Source organism: Oculina patagonica, chromosome 5 (assembly GCF_052425735.1).
Source record: "Oculina patagonica isolate OP01 chromosome 5, crgOcupat, whole genome shotgun sequence".
NCBI lineage: Eukaryota > Metazoa > Cnidaria > Anthozoa > Scleractinia > Oculinidae > Oculina > Oculina patagonica.
In genome coordinates, this window is record NC_135762.1 from 24,357,638 (window position 1) to 24,374,571 (window position 16,934).

Here is a 16,934-nt window from a genome sequence, read left to right on the forward strand (position 1 = left end):
TCTTAAAGAAACTCCCCTAGATTAAGCACTTACCTGCTTCAAACTTACTCCAAGGAAAACATTTTCCTGAGCCAATATCATACGCTCTAAAAGCCAAAAACCCTTGATCGTTAAACGAAAAATTGTTGAGGGAGTTGATACTCTCCAACTTGTACGATTTCGCCTTAACATTGTTCGCCTCAACGACTGCAACCCGCACCCCTGGAATGCCTCCTCGTGACTCGATGGCCATTTTCAACTCACTTGGAGTGGTAACAGAATTGCCTTCGTTAATATAACTTTTAACATGTGCTTTCACTTGAGCGGCCTTTCGATCACACGAGCCCTTACCGCTCTGCGGATCACTGAAATCGATTTGCTTTACTTGGATACCGCTGCGCTTTGAAAGAACTCTTGCAGAGAGAATAGTGCACGAAGAGTGATAGCAGCCGGCATTATCTTGCCGGAAGTATGCCGAAGATATTTCTGGATGCTGCTCTTTCAACGATCGAAGCACATGTTCCATTATTAAAACTACTGTTTCGCTCTCCTGCAGGCCTGATTCCACGATATGAATAAATGTTTGCGCCTGGAGCTGTTCACGGACTTTCCTGTGGCAAACCGTTACATGCCACGAAATGCCCCTTTTTCCAAAGAAATCACTTTGAGCTTCTCTATAACGGGATGGTAAAAACTTCATAGCGAAATCTTGGACAATCAACACAGAAGAGGAATTGAGAGACTCAAGAACATCTAGTCTAGAAATGTCTTGATGGACAGTTCGTAGCTGGTGTCCTTTCCACTCTAAAATGGCTTGTTTGGCCTTTTGAACCAGAAAGAGAATTTCATCTCGGTCGTCCATGCTCAAAAACTCTCTCTTCTCCGCCTCATTTTCAATTTCATCGAGCACCTATAGTCAAAAGACAACACCCCTTTCAACTTTCATAATGTTTACAATGATAAATCCTTGTGTCCGCATCCCTGATACGGTAATGAACTTTACTCTTTTCGGGTTAAACTATTCAGGTGGTTCGATATAGTTTTATTACCGCGCGAGCGCTGCTAGTGCAAGCTTGTTGGAATCTGTGCGCGCGAACTAACGCAAGTCAGGAAAATGATGAATCACGGATTTATGTTAAACTTTTTAAGGAAAAAACCTTACCCATAACAGATATTTAAGAGCAGATAATACTGTTCTTACTTCCAAAGATTATGAGTTTGTACGTTTTCTCTATGGAATTGTTTCCAACGCCCCGTTATTAACAAGTGCGAAGCAAAGTTGGCGAGCCGTGAGCATGCGCAATGCCATACCCTTGAAGAATTTCTTTTTTGCTGACGTCACGAAAACCAAGCGTTTGGAGCGATCTAAAACGCATATTGCGTGCGTTCCAAACGGTGATCTTTTTTAAAAATTAGCACATCCATAAGGTTTTTCTGTTTTTACGCCCATATGAAAAATAATACATACATTAATGCAGCGAGCGTATAAAAGGAAAATGGTGAAAACCACCAAACATTACGTACAAGTATTCTTATGGCTTTGTCAGCTGAAAATCTTTAGTTGTTTGATCATGACAAAAACAGGGGCAATTTACCGTGTAGAAATCTAATAAGCTTGCATAAAAAAGCCAAGTATCTATGCCGCTAGTTGCTATAGCAACGAGGTAAATGTACTGAAATTGTTTTCCTCAGATATATTTAAGCTTCAGATACTTGATTGTAGAAATTGTATCAAGTGTGTTACGAACGATATTTTCAAAAACAGAAGTGAGCTCATGCAAATGTAATTGTAACGACTTGCAGATTACCGATAAGCTTATACCTAGCAACCCTATGTCCATTCACCTGACTTAGACCAAGACATCTATCACAAGTTTCCTTATGCTCGTGACTGCAGGGCTTTTGATAGGTGCTCTTTGTCGTGTCACTTAATGCAAACGCTGTGCAATGATCAGGAATTGTAGACTCGGCGGAAACATGAACCTAGAATCAATGAGAAGAAAAATATTGGAAATCTGTGGAATCTGTAGCTACATGGAATGACGCAGTCAAAAGTGAAAAGACAAACAAATTTTAAGTACTTTGTAGTCTCACTTCAGGTACTGTTTCCCCTCCTTTAGAGATTCCTTAAGACGAACCAGACTATTTCTTTCTAGTCCGACCTCCGAAAGCCTCTCTACCACACTGCTTAAATCATCAAAAGCTTTTGCACCCTCAGCCAGGTAGTTATCAAGGCCTTGCATACATCGTCTGACTGACGCACTGCAACTTTCCGAAAGAATCTTCAGCAAGGTACTTCTTCCAAGGGGATGGCTGAATCCTGACTCTTTGCTGAACTGAAAATATTGGTCAACCAGGCGGGAAGGAATAAGTAGCCGAACAACATTTGGAACTTCGAGAGTTTCCCCGGTGGACAACTTGAGCTTTCTTCTCCCAAAAGGAAGATCTTGGATGACATGCTGACTTGTAATGAAATCAATAAAATGGTCTAGTCTAGCAGGATCCACCCTCTCTCGCACTACCAAGGACTTCTCGGGTACTGGAGCTCCTATTCCGTGCTGCAAACGGTGACGATTGGCAGCGGTAAATCGATATCTCGAAAGTCCTGGAATGAGTTTCTCAAGATCTTTGAATGATAACTTATCTGTTATCACACTCAGTATTTGTGTCCTGGTACTATGATGCGTGGCCTGTTTGTAGCTCTCTATAAGCGCTGCCAAAAGAGACGACTCTGAACTAGCGATGTCATCATAGCGCTTATTGATTTTTGGTGACTCTTTTAGAGCTTTCCAGAGTAATCCGGCATCATTAGGGGCTACGACTTCCAGGACCGTGCTGACAACTTCAGTCATCTTTGAAACATAGTACTGTTTTGTTTTGTCGGAAGCATCTACCCATGAAGCCACCTGCATTGTACGCTTGAGAGGCTCCTGTCCACTCAGGGTCAGAAGTGTGTTGATAGCCTGTACTTTTTCAGTCTGGATATCGTTTTCAAAGTCAGTTTCGTTTGAGCTCTCCTCTGTGCTAGGGGTCTCCATGTGCCAAGAGAGGTCTTCGCCTTTAGGTGTCATTATCTGCGTTGCAGATGCTTTATACAGTCTTTTACGGCAGGACACTTTACTAAGACGGCTTGGCTGGTCAGACTGGCTGTGATCCTATATCAAACAAGCAAGAAAAGAACTCTAAGTTTTTCAATACTTTTATTAACCTGATTGAGGACTTGACCTGATAATAATGTTAAAAACTAGAACCGTTACAAGTATACCTGTACCATTTCCTCGCTTTTCTTGATTTCAATGCTTCTGGCGAGCATTTCCCTGCACTCCCGACATATTGCTAGAATGAAAAGACGCAAAGGGTGTCATAGAAGGAAATCGGTACCTTTAGTGGCAAAGACTATGAATAGCATTGTGTTTGCGCAGATGTTGTCTCGCGGTCAACTTATTCGTTTAAATTTGAGGACTTGCGCGCTAACTGCTTTTATGCGTCTCTACTGCGAACGCTATTCAAATTTCACGCGGTTGCCAAATCATCAGTATCTAGTTACGGCTGGTGGTCTCTTTAATAACTTGGCATTATTTTACTCTGTTGGATACCTGATTCCTCTTCACGTCCCATTCCGATACTGCTTCTTCCATTCCGACACAAACACAGATCCTGAACGTAAGAAGGTTTACTTAATTTTGTCGAAATCGCCCTATAAAACTACGGGACTACGGTCATCGTCAATACGTTTTAACTTCGAAATGCCGGAAGGCAAACCGTCAATTCATGGATTTTGCCTTTCATCATTTTCACTGTAGAAATCGTTTTACAAAAATTGGAACTAGGGACGTTTTTATTTAACTGAGCTTTAAATGACGAAAGGCATTGACTTAAGTTGTTCTTTGTACGTATTTTTACGCTACTTTGTTTTTCTCACCTGAACCCACAGGAACAATTGTCCCAGTTTGTTGCTTAATGATGATAGAGTGGCTTTTCAGCACTGAGCGATCCCCTTTCATTTTGCCACTTTGATGATTTGATATATCTGGGGGTACTTGACAGGTCCTTCTTCTACCTCTCCAGTATATACCAAGCTGATCACGATGGTGTTTACATATTCTATAATTGTTAGCTTCTGAGCGGGAAACATCGAAAAAGCCTAACAGAAAAAAGGTATTGTAAGTCGCAAGAAAACGGTATCTACTTTCCTAAATCAAGGATTTTGTCAAAGATCCTTATTTTGGCCAACGAGGAGCTAGTTTGTTATCATCAACATCATCATCATCACCATCATCATCATCATCATCATCATCATCATCATCATCATCATCATCAATCTGAATCCGAATACCGAATACTTGAAACATTAAAAAAAATAGACATATAGTTTTCCGGGTTAGTCCATGTGCCCTATATTCCAGCAATCCAGATTCCCGTGTTTGCGGAAATCAACAAGTTACGAATTTCAAAGTGAGTGTTGCGAATATGTGCGGACAAAAATATTTCCTTATTCTACGGCGCGAGGCTATAGAAATGAAGAAGCACACTAGCTGTGTAAAGGCTTAGACAATGCTCAGACAGACAAACCTGAACGGTAGAAAAAAGTTTAAGCTTTAGTTATATTGATTGAAATGACGTGGCATAAACACTTGACAGAAATAAAAACGTCGCCTACAATTCCTTATTGGAATACGCTGTCTGAGTGTAGCAGGGGATCCAAAAATATGCAATCTATTTTATGACCTTGCGTGAGGGAGAGAGGGAACGAAATGAAATAAAACTAGACGACTCACCTGCACGGCAAAGTAGCAAGTCAACTTCGTCGGTAATATCTTCGCGAGATTTGCTCAGCCCATAGGTTTGAAGATGTGTCGAAATGTTCCGATTACAGTCACTAAGAACGAGCAAGGCCGTCTTAGTGTCTAAACAAGGGAGAAGAGGAGACGCAAACTGGCAAAACTCCATAACATAATTTTGATTTGCAACTGTTCTTTGTTTCGGTATTGTTTACAGTACGATGTGAACTATTTACACAGTGGGGATTGCTAATCCAATCAGAAGAACGCTCGTAATCACAAAGTCAACATGTTTTCAACAAGGCAAATAGCCTGACAACAACATGTTCTTCAAATGTCGAAAAGATAATCGCTAAGAATACAGAACGGTTTGGAGATTTAATGCTATTAGAAATATCTGACGACTGCAATGCTTTCAAGTTCGATTAAATTGATGTATTGGCGAAAAATGTAAAGAGAGCTCCTTTCGTGTTTAATTGTTTTGTAAACATTCTAGCTATATTTTGACACAGCAAGAAAATGTTCACCAATAAGAGCGCATGGAAGAGCAAACAAACCAAGGATGTTTTCGTGGTTGGACACGAGAAATAATCTCCTCCCAAGGGCAAATATAAAGCGAAGGGCAAAGGAAGTTGCTTTTAGGTTGGTCACAAGCCCCTAAGATTTTTTCCAAAATTTCACAAACTAAGCTCCCCTTAAAGTTTCCCGCCATTCTCATCGTGTTGCCATCCGGAAGCGAATCGTTAAGTCCTTAAAAATATAAAGTGTTATTTGTTGATTTGTTTATTAAGTTTCCTTCTCACTTACCGGAACTTACTTTGCGGCGCATTGATATTCACCACTGACCAGTTCGAACTGCATGCTCATGACACTGTTTACGAAGGACATGTCATGATCAACATGAATGCTTAGCTCAGCAAGCTTTTGGATTTATTTCGGAATAAAACGATTGAATTATGGCGATGCTTGCCTAAAGAAATAATAACTAAGCATTTTCCATCCTTATGGAGTAACTTGTGGCATTTCAAGAGGAAGAACAACGCAAATACGAGTGTGGAGATGTAGTTGTTCATGACTGATCCAGCTCGACCTGAAGTGAAAGGTACTATAACTGAGTGACTTTATCGCTTGACTGTGGCTGTCACTTCGTGTAAAAAATGCTACATTGAATCTTTGGACCATCTTTGGAGACTTAAAATCGCGAAGCGACACTGGAAGCGGGCGTCCTTATTTCTATGTGAATGCGATTGCTACGTGTCAACACAAAACAGATGGATACTCAAAGTAAGTTATGTTATTTTCGATATTTTCAAACAAAAAAACGGCCAGAAAGGATTGTTTTATTCTGAAAACCACTCAGTGGATAGTACTTATTCAAACAGAAGGTCGTTTAATTTTTTTTTTTGCATTTTTTTACCCAGTATATTAAATGTTAATTTTGCCGAAAAAAATACAAATACTCGTTTTTGAGGCTCTTTCGTTAACTGCTCTTGTAAATAAAAAAATCCGCCCCGCAGAGATCTTTACAGTTTTTAAAACTACGACATCCATGTAAACTGCCTGCATAGTCTCTGGTCTGGGACTGGTGTACTTTTGGAAAAATTGAAGGAAACGTCTAGCAAGTTTTACCCATCAACTCAAATGGCCGAAAACGTACGTACTTGATTTACTATTAAGTCGCTGAAAATTTAATTTAATTAAACGTCCTATACATCGATGTTAACTAGAATGATGGTTCTTTATTTGTTTAAAGTCTTGAACAGTAGTGTTTTAATGGGCTTAAGAAACAACACTTCAAATTTTGCACATTTCGTAGCATTTTCTAAGCAAAAAATCAGATTTGGAGACACCAACAAACAATGGCTGTTGCCATGACAACAAAAAGGTTGCAACCTTAAAGAAGGCCATTTTTGTACATCCCCCCTGAATATCTAACTGCATGCAAAGTTTGAGTGGGGGTCAAAAAATTTCATTTCCAACTTTGCTTGACTCAATCAAATAATTGCTCTTACATATTTATTGCGGGCCCAAGAGAGGCCCGCAACCCTAATCTTGACACTGACCAGCGGATTGCGTATAACGCGTGCACGCCACGTTTATAAAAGGCTAGTTGCAAAGCGGAAGTTGAAAATTTTGTTCTTCCACCAAGAACGATCAGAATGCGAAAAATGTGTCAATCACAAAAGTTTGTCGAAACACCGGAAGTTGAAAATCTGTTCTTCAAGAACGATTAGAATGCGAAACATAAGTAGCTATAAGTCAATCTCAACAGTTTGTCACATAAGATCAAGGCTTCTGTCACATGGAAGATTGGAAACCACGTTTCGCCGACGTTGTTTAGGCGTTGGTTTTGAGAAGATTTACTGTGATTGCAAAAATTCCTTACAACACTGACAACACAGCGAGTTCACCGACAGAGGAAAATCACATCTTAATTACACCGCGTGCTCGATTAAATCAAGCATTCCTTGCGTGACGCGTTACTTTTGCCCAGTGATTTATCGACACCGTCTGAAAAATTTTCGACCTGTTGGAATTATTGCCGTAAAAATGAGGTGACCTTAGTTATTTGTTCTAATCTTCCACCATGAACGGTTACAATGCAAAAGGATCCGAAAATGTATCGTTTGAACAGGAAGTTGAGAACTGTTTTTTCCTCCACAAAGAACGATTAGAATGCGAAAACAAAAGTTTCTCGAGGCCCGCACTTTATAACCTGTGGTTACCACTAGTCTATATAGTTTTCTCAGCGGGGGTCTATAGCAAAAAAAAATCTTAACTGTTTGCTAGGTAACACACACCTCCGATTATTTATCAAAATCTTCTTCATTTTTCATCGGAGTCATGTTTATTTTTTCCTATTGAACTTAGCGCTGGAAGTGGTGAAAAGGGGACTCATCTCACAGGGGATGTACTTAAAATATCATCGTGGTAAAAAGGAAACTCGTTTTGATGGTGGTGTTCTTGAAAAATGCCCACAATGGTGATAAGGAAACTCGTTACGATTGGCGCAAACAAAATGATTTCAATTATTATTGACTATACAGCAGCGATATAAGGCTTGCAAATAATTATGCCAAGGAAAACTGATAGCGCAAAATCTTCATTGCTCGATATTTTCACATTCTAAGGGAACAGACCGTAAACGTAATGGCGCTCCTGTGAGTATCTAACCGGAAGAAGTATGGTTTTTGAGGTTCTCAGGCAGCGGGAAGAAATGGATTGGAATTCATGGGCAGGTGCCACAAAAACTGCAAAAAAGCGAGAGGCGTGGAAGTCTATTCTGAATGGCCTTAAACGTCCTTCGGGGCGAGAAGAGGTTAAGTAGTACCCCTATAAGTATACTTGGATCTTCCAAATCAAGGCAGTAGCGAGGGTCGCAATAGCTCATTTAAACTACAATACATACTCGTAAGATTGACCCCAAAGACTGCGTGTAAACCCATATTTACTTCGTATCACATCCTGTGTTTTCCTTTGGAAACCCTCCAGTTTGGCCACCTTTACCTTCCATAGATGGAAATGGCCACCAACGGATTTGTGGTGTTGTACCGTTTAACTGAAACCATCGCAAGTTAATTACTCAACTCTGATAAGATTTATTGACTCCATGCTCGCACCGACTACCAGGGGAGTGGGAGTTCCTTTTTGACCGCGTGCTCGTATGATTGACATATATCACAACACTACAGGATCTTACGAGGTTCGTGCGATTAAAGTGGTTATCGTCCTGCACGGAGAATTATAATACCTGACATAACACCAATTGCAATTTAGCTTAGCTGCAAGTCCACGATAAGCCATACCTACCCCCAGAGAAAATGGTGTTCGTTTTGAGGGGTGGGGACAAGAACTCCTTATCTATAGTTAAACATCAAGGAATTCTATGTTCAATAAACATGTGTTGTGGTAATGATTCGCTTTTATTTACCTTATTATAGGAAATTAACGCTTGTGTTAATTAAGGTATTTGAAATTAACGGGACTTAAATTAACGCGAACTGAAGGAAAAATTACTTCCCAATATAGGAAATTAACGCGAAAGAGGGTGTAACATTTCAAAATGAAGGAAATTAACGCGAAGAACACATAGAAAGAACACTTATTGAGACAACAGGAACAAGTTTATTTCACCACAAGGCGTATAATCCTAAACGTAGGGGTTAAGCGAAAGAATCTGACCGCCTCGAGCCTTTTTCGTAGTTTTAGCAGGCCCGTAGGGAGGGGGGGGGTGCGATGGGTGCGTCCGCACCCCCCCCCCCCCACGAGCCTTGGAAGTCTGCTCATTGTAAAAAAAAAATAATATTAAAATTAATAAATAAAGGGAAATGATATTTCTGTACTTCGACTATTTACATTCAATATGGTCCTTTGGGTTGAAGGTCCACCATTTGTAGATTCGTGTGGTATATTTTGGACCAAACTGTGTGATTCTAGGTTACTTTCAACGATACATTCTACCTAATGTCCTTCATAGTCGAACCGTTCGAAGTGCCATTACTATTCCCAGGTGCTACCAAAAAGTGAGGAGACGGGGTACTTGTTGGGCTCGGAAGCAGCCAAGAAGGTTGGAAATTGCCACAGTGCGAAAAGATCAACAAACCGACTCTGGCTGATATATGTAATTACCATTTGACACTGAAATGAAGAAAGCTATCTTTTTCCTGTCTTCCTTCTATATATGTACTGCCGTCATAGTTAGCTAAATAAATCGTAAATTGCGTTTTTAAGGTTAATCTGTTTCGAAAAATATGATTTGAATTTAAAAATGAACCAGAATTATTGTCGTTGTTACCTTTACTTTTACCTGCCTTTTTAACCTTCTGTCTTCAAAACGCACGAAATGCTGTCTCAGATAACCTATTTTTTTCAAAATTTCCTGGGGGAGGATACCCTCAGACCCCCCTACGTTATCGCGCCTGCGGCGCTAAAGATTTCGCGCAGGAGGCGCTCATACGCACCTCCTCATGCAAAATCCTGGTTACGGGCCTGGTTAGTGAACCGGCAGACCTTCACCCTGATGAAATAATGCCTTTTCCTAGAAGACAAGAACGGCTGGACTGTATATATCGAGAAATTGGCGCCAAAATGATGGAAATTAAGGTCATGGAAATTAACGCTCTACTTAATTAATGGCGCGGAAATTAACGTAAACAAAAATTAACGCGACTTAAATTAACGCGAATTTTTGAAATTTGCGTTAATTTCCTATAATAAGGTAGTCGAAATCCACTTATCCTATAGCTCATGATGCGGTGTTTTGTTTTCCCATGCATAACGCGAACGCAAGAGAAGATCAATTACAAGAAAAAAAAATGTTGATCCTTGTGCTTGTGTTTGTGCTTGTGCTTATGCTTGCGTCTAAGCTGTTTTCACGGTGAAATGAGAGCTGTTATGTTTGAATCTGTGCTTGAAATTATGCTTGCGTCGCTTGTGAATCCAGGCTTTAGGGCGCTTTATTGTCACGGACGGCCATTTACCGGTCCTTTTGGACCGGTAGCGCGAAAGTTCCTAGAAAATTTGCCTTACTTCCATTTTCCTCCAAATCTGGAGAACAGGAAGCTGATATAAGTAGCCAATTACAGAGCGATTTTGGGCAAAAACACTTGAATGTGCCTTACATGACGAATTTTTCACAAGCTTGACCCGTGTTGGTTTTAAAATTCCAACATGGCGGAATCAGTCGAATGGACTTAAACAGCTTTTAGAAGCCGATGAAGATGGTTTTTGAGGAGGAAGTTGATCCAGAAGGTTTTTCAAGTCTCAAACAAAGTTGTTTGGACAGTTAGCTCGAAATTCGAAGCGAAAAATTGAGGAAAATGATCTGTTATTTTGCTTCACACATGTTTGGGTCTGTTTGCGATATGAGCACACGTTCTTAAAATGCGACAAAAAACCGTTCGGATCGCCGTTTTTTTATGTTTAGAAACTCGCCTTTATCATAAAGAATTTGTCTTTTGTCGTGTTTGTGAATGTAAAGCTCAATTTATTTGATTAACACTCGTTTTGTATGGATTATGCAGACGTGAGTAGCCGCACGAAACTTGAGCTCTGACTAGTCGTTGCCATGGTAACTAAAATGCGATCCTTCTGTTTACGTAAGAAAAAAATAATAATTAATTCCCTGTTTGGTCTTTTTCTGTCCGGTTTTCAGGACCAATTTTGTCTTAGAACACGGAAAATGATTACTTGGACCTTAAAATTTTCACAGTGGGGAGTTTTTGCACTATTTCACTATTTCAGTTTTACATAAATTTTGTGACTTTTTTTTACTGATTTTTAGTGATTCAAAATTTTTTTTTGAAACGTTTTAAGTGTTCATGGAGGATATTATATTTTTCTAGAAAGCATATTTTGTGCCCTTTCAAATGAGATATTGGAGACTTTATTGCTTTAAATACTTTTGGTGTTATTAAATAAAACTTGCGACATGGTCAATTTTGTATTATTTTTGTTGTGACAAGAATGAGTTTTAAGAAGGCTCACAAAAGTTTCCAGCACTTTCCCGCTCTCAAACTTTGATGAGTCAGTGGTGCAAACAATTTTGAGTTGCTGCTACAAAAATCGTATCAAACAAATGCCCAATCATTGATAAGCAAATTGTGGTTATTCTTGTGACGTCACTTATAGCCATAGCAACGATATAACCTGGTTAAAACACCCTCGACTTGTTTTTGAGTCATAAGCACTTAAAGCTGAAATTAAAGGTGTTTTTAACAGGTTATAACGTTGCTATGGTTACTAGTGACGTCGCGACAATAACCACAATTTGTTCCTCGCGAAGCGAGGTGTATATTTTTGTCCCTCAAAGGGCTCAGGCGGGATGAAATCTCGTGTGGAGTTTACGGTCATATTTGTGAGCTTGGTGTGTGGCGGAAATGACGTCACACGGCCGCGCGCTGGTGGCCTAATGGTAAGGCGTCGAACTTGAAATCAGATCTTCGGGACTGAGGACGGGGGTTCGAATCCGGCTAGGATTTTTTTTTTCCTTTTTCCTTTTTTGTGGGTTCGAATCCTGAGCCTTTTTATTTTTATCGTTTTTCTTTTCGGATTAAAATAACACTGATTTCCACATAATACTCCCTCAATGCCTATCGCCATCAGGGGCGCGCGGGCGGAGGGTTCGAATCCTCCTGCCGTTCGTTCTTCTTTTTTATTTAATGCCCTCAAATAAATGAGCAAAATGCGACTATCCAATAATTTGTCCATGATTTTGAAAATAGCCTGCGCTTCCCAACGCTTTATACCTCTTTACGAACCAGAAAGGGCCGCCATCTTCAAAGCGGAGTAGACCCTGGGAACGAGGGTGTCGCGGCCATGCCCGTTACTAGGCAACAATAACAAATCACCGGTTTTAACCGGTTATCACCGGTTACTTGGCCTGAGGCTATAATTTATGACTCCGGCCACTCGCGGGCGCACTCTTTATTGTGCTTTCTGTGGAGGAACCCGTGACAAAACAAGCTGTGAGAAAATATGTTGAATCTGGCCGCAATTCCTTCAGAATCCACTGGAAATTCAACACAACAGGATGTACAAGAACAGGTCGGTCGCCAGGGGACCTCAAATCATGTTCGAGGGAGATATTTCAACGAAACTCCAGATCAACGTGAACGGCGACTTCAAGCTAATCGCGAACGAAACAGAAGGCGAAGACAACAACGCACTTCAGAGCAAAGAGAACAGCTATTAGCTCAAAGAAGACAGGCAATACAGGAGCAAACAGAGGAGCAGAGGAACAGTAGACTGGAATACCAAAGGGACTACACTCAAGGTAGGAGAACATTAGAATCAATACAAGATAGGCAATTTAGATTACATTTACATAGCTCACATCAAGCTACATACTTAAGAGGACATATGCACAAATTTCAAACAAAAATGAAAATTCTTGGCAAGAGCCCTGTAATGGATTTCGCTCATTCTCTTACCATGGGTAGGCCTTAATATAAAATAAATCACAGTATACTTTGTTTGGCTAAATATCGATTTGTTTTCGAGAAAATCGATAATTCTAAAATCCAGCAAAATTGACCCTTTGGAGGCTCAAATTTTTGTCCGAGTTTGTTAGCTTCGCGTCGAAAAATAAAGCACTCTGGAAGAAAAATACCTATTTAATATCGAAGAATAACATCAAATTAGTACGTCGAAAGCAATTTCTGCTCTTAAAGTCCTTTTATTTACAAAATATAATTAAGTTTATTCGACACACTTTTGATTTAATTCAAAATAGGTCAAACTTATCGCTTTATTTAAGTATGAGCGAAGCGAAATAAATGGCCGAAAATTTGGTATTAGACAGATAAATGATTGTTCTTTTCGATACTAAAAGGATTTCCTGGAGAAATGATTTAGTGCGATGCTTTCAGATCTCAAAGTTGCTTAAAATTCGTTAATTTAACCGACCGTGACATTGTTGATCTTATCAACATTATGTAAACATTCCACGCAAAGGTTAATTTTCCCCATGTGAACTTCAACTGAGTAAAATAAAAACATAGACTTGCTTACCGTGGTGTTCGCTGATACATTGTAAATCCTGTTTTCCTCATTTACGACAAAACCTAAGCCCTCGGCGAAGCTGTTATCCAATTTTCTTGACGCGCCATTTGTAACTGATTTCCACGTCTTGAAGTGACAGTTCTTTTCCATGCATTCTTGAAAACAGTCCTGAGTCTTAACTGATCAGTGTAAACAGGAATACGAAGTACTTTGCTTTAAATCAACTTAAAGCTTAGCAGCAGTGGTAGATAAATCGAAACGGCCGGCGAATCTTCGTTTCGAAAACCGCCATTTGAGATTTGTCGGCCCTTTGTCCTGCGGTATGCAGATAATTAATTCACACTTGAGTAACTTCCGGCACATGAAATCGACAACCACCGTGACCAGAAAGCACCCTGCTTTTTGGTGATTGGTTGAGGCACTATTTTTATCATTTTAACATAAGCTCTCAATGAAAAACTTTTGGGCTGAGAGAGTTGTTAAATGGTTTTTAAATGGTTGCATGAAAGCGCTTTTAACTTCCGGGTCGAAAGTTCTTCTGTTGCGTTGCTTCGCTTTGTTTCATATTTTTTATCCAGTTCTTACCCTTGTTCAAATTCTTGATTAGGCTAAGGCAAAACAGTTGTAGAGTCAACTCTCCCTTATTGAAGATCTCTATAAGACGGACACCTGGTGTTAGTCCTGTCCTTGCCGTTTTTTCAGTCATTTTTATACTCTAACCAGCTAGGCTGCGTTTACACGGGACCGGACCGGAGCCGTTCCGAACTGGACCGGACCGGATCGGCCTCTGTTTACACGGAAGCGTTTGGCACCGATCCATGTGTTTACACAGGACGGTTCTGGAACCGGTCCGGAACGGTCCATAACTTGACCTGCAAAATAACTTGACCTGCAAAATAGCAGGTCCAGTTTTGGTTCCGTCCCGCACCGGTTCCAGAACGGCCCCGTGTAAACAGAAGGCCTATCCTATCCGTGTAATTAGAAGGCATATCCTATCCGAAAATCGGACCGAAACGTTCCGGACAGTAGCAGTGGTTGATAAATCGATTCGGCCGGCAAATCTTCTTTTCGAAAACTGAGATTTGTCGGCCCTTTGTCATGCGGTGTGCAGATAATGTATTTCACACTTGCGTAACTTCCGGCACATGAAATCGACAACCGCCGTGACCAGATCCCAGATAGCACCCTGCGTTTTGGTATAGTATTGGTTGAGGCACCATATTATTGCTATATTAATATAAGCTCTAAATGAAAAACTTTTGGGCTGAACATGTAATTAAGTTTCACTTTAGGTAGCTACCGTTTGTGAAAGTTGCTAAATAGTTGCATGACAGCGCTTTTAACTCCCGGGTCTAAGGTTCTTCTGTTGCGTTGCTTCGCTTTATAGTTTTTTTTTGTTCTTACCTTTGTCCAAGTTCTTGATTAGGTCAAGGCAAAACAGGTGAAAGCAAAATCTAAGATGTTATCATTGGATCCGTCTTCCGTGAATGTTAAAAAATATGACCATGTATATATTCTGTTGGGGTCCGGCGTAAACAAGGGAAGGTGCCCCCCGCCAGAGCTTGCGGGGAGGGACAAGCGCCTCGCCGTCAGGGAACCCAAATGTTTTAAAAAATATTATAGTCATTATATAAATATTTTGTTTTTAAACCTGTTTTCCGGTGTGTTTTTGAGTTAATTTGGAAGCTATTAGGGGAAAACGGTTTAAGTTTCAAATATTATCCGCAGTCTATTCCTTCACAAATAAGACGGTTATAATTATAATACGACTCAAGTTTCCAAACAACAAGAGATATAAAGTAATAACTTTATAATCACCTTAATTCTCAATTCAATAGGCGAACTTTATTAGGAAGGAGTTGTCGAAGCTGGGGTATTCCCCAAAAACGGCTCTGTGCCGTCCAATGAGGTCGTGGTTTTGGGTTCCCGATCTAGAACGGGATTTTCAATATCAGACGATATCTAGAACGAGATATGGTATTTTGAACACACAAAAGTTCCAAAATATCAGCAGCCAAAACGGGGTGACTTGTTTCTAGAACGCGGTATCTTTTGAATGCAAGTTCTTTCTGGAATACCAGAGGCCCTTCCAATTACGCTGATAAAAAGGGAATGTTATGCTTCTAACAATGCTTGTTTTTTGTCCGATATAATGCTCAACTGTAATTATGCTCATTTTTTTTTTAATAATGCTACTTTGGTATAAATGCTTTGTTGTACTTTGCAGAAATAAATACAAAATATGGCATCACGTCAGAAGTCCATAACAAACTTCTGATTACGTGTACTTTTCTTCACCTAGCTTAATCTAATGAAGTGAAAAGCACCCTTTCCTTAATTTTTACACCAATAATTTTTTATACAGTCATAAATGTTCAGCGTTTTATTATAAATTGTTTACCGTGACTGGTATTACAACTGCATATACATGATATATGGTCCCTTTTTTCCCCACCCCTTCCCCACCTTTCCTTCCCGCTTTTATTTCGCCCAATCCTCCACAGTCAGTTATATATTTTTAACTGACATTCACGGGAGACGGATCCAACGACGCCATCTAAGGCTTTGTGTACAGCCAACTCTCTCTGAAACGGGTACCTTCGGGACCGGCTCCAACTCAGTTCGTCTAAAAAAAAATCTCCGTCTTATAGGGATTTTAACGTCGTTTCAAATTTTCCACTGAAGAAGGGACAAGAATTTGAACAAGGGTAAGAACTGGATAAAAAATATGAAACAAAGCGAAGCAACGCAACAGAAGAACTTTCCACCCGGATTTCATGCAACCATTTAACAACTCTCTCGAACGGTGGCTAACTGAAGTGAAACTTTATTACAAGTTCAGCCCAAAAGTTCTTCATTGAGAGCTTATGTTAAAATGATAAAAATAGTGCCTCGACCAATATTTCGAAAAGGAGGGTGCTATCTGGTGACGGTGGTTGTCGATTTCATGTGCCGGAAGTTACTCAAGTGTGAATTAATTATCTACATACCGCAGGACAAAGGGCCGACAAATCTCAAATGGCGGTTTTCGAAACGAAGATTCGCCGGCCGTATCGATTTATCTACCACTGCTGCTAAGCTTTAAGTTGATTTAAAGCAAAGTACTTCGTATTCCTGTTTACACTGATCAGTTAAGACTCAGGACTGTTTTCAAGAATGCATGGAAAAGAACTGTCACTTCAAGACGTGGAAATCAGTTACAAATGGCGCGTCAAGAAAATTGGATAACAGCTTCGCCGAGGGCTTAGGTTTTGTCGTAAATGAGGAAAACAGGATTTACAATGTATCAGCGAACACCACGGTAAGCAAGTCTATGTTTTTATTTTACTCAGTTGAAGTTCACATGGGGAAAATTAACCTTTGCGTGGAATGTTTACATAATGTTGATAAGATCAACAATGTCACGGTCGGTTAAATTAACGAATTTTAAGCAACTTTGAGATCTGAAAGCATCGCACTAAATCATTTCTCCAGGAAATCCTTTTAGTATCGAAAAGAACAATCATTTATCTGTCTAATACCAAATTTTCGGCCATTTATTTCGCTTCGCTCATACTTAAATAAAGCGATAAGTTTGACCTATTTTGAATTAAATCAAAAGTGTGTCGAATAAACTTAATTATATTTTGTAAATAAAAGGACTTTAAGAGCAGAAATTGCTTTCGACGTACT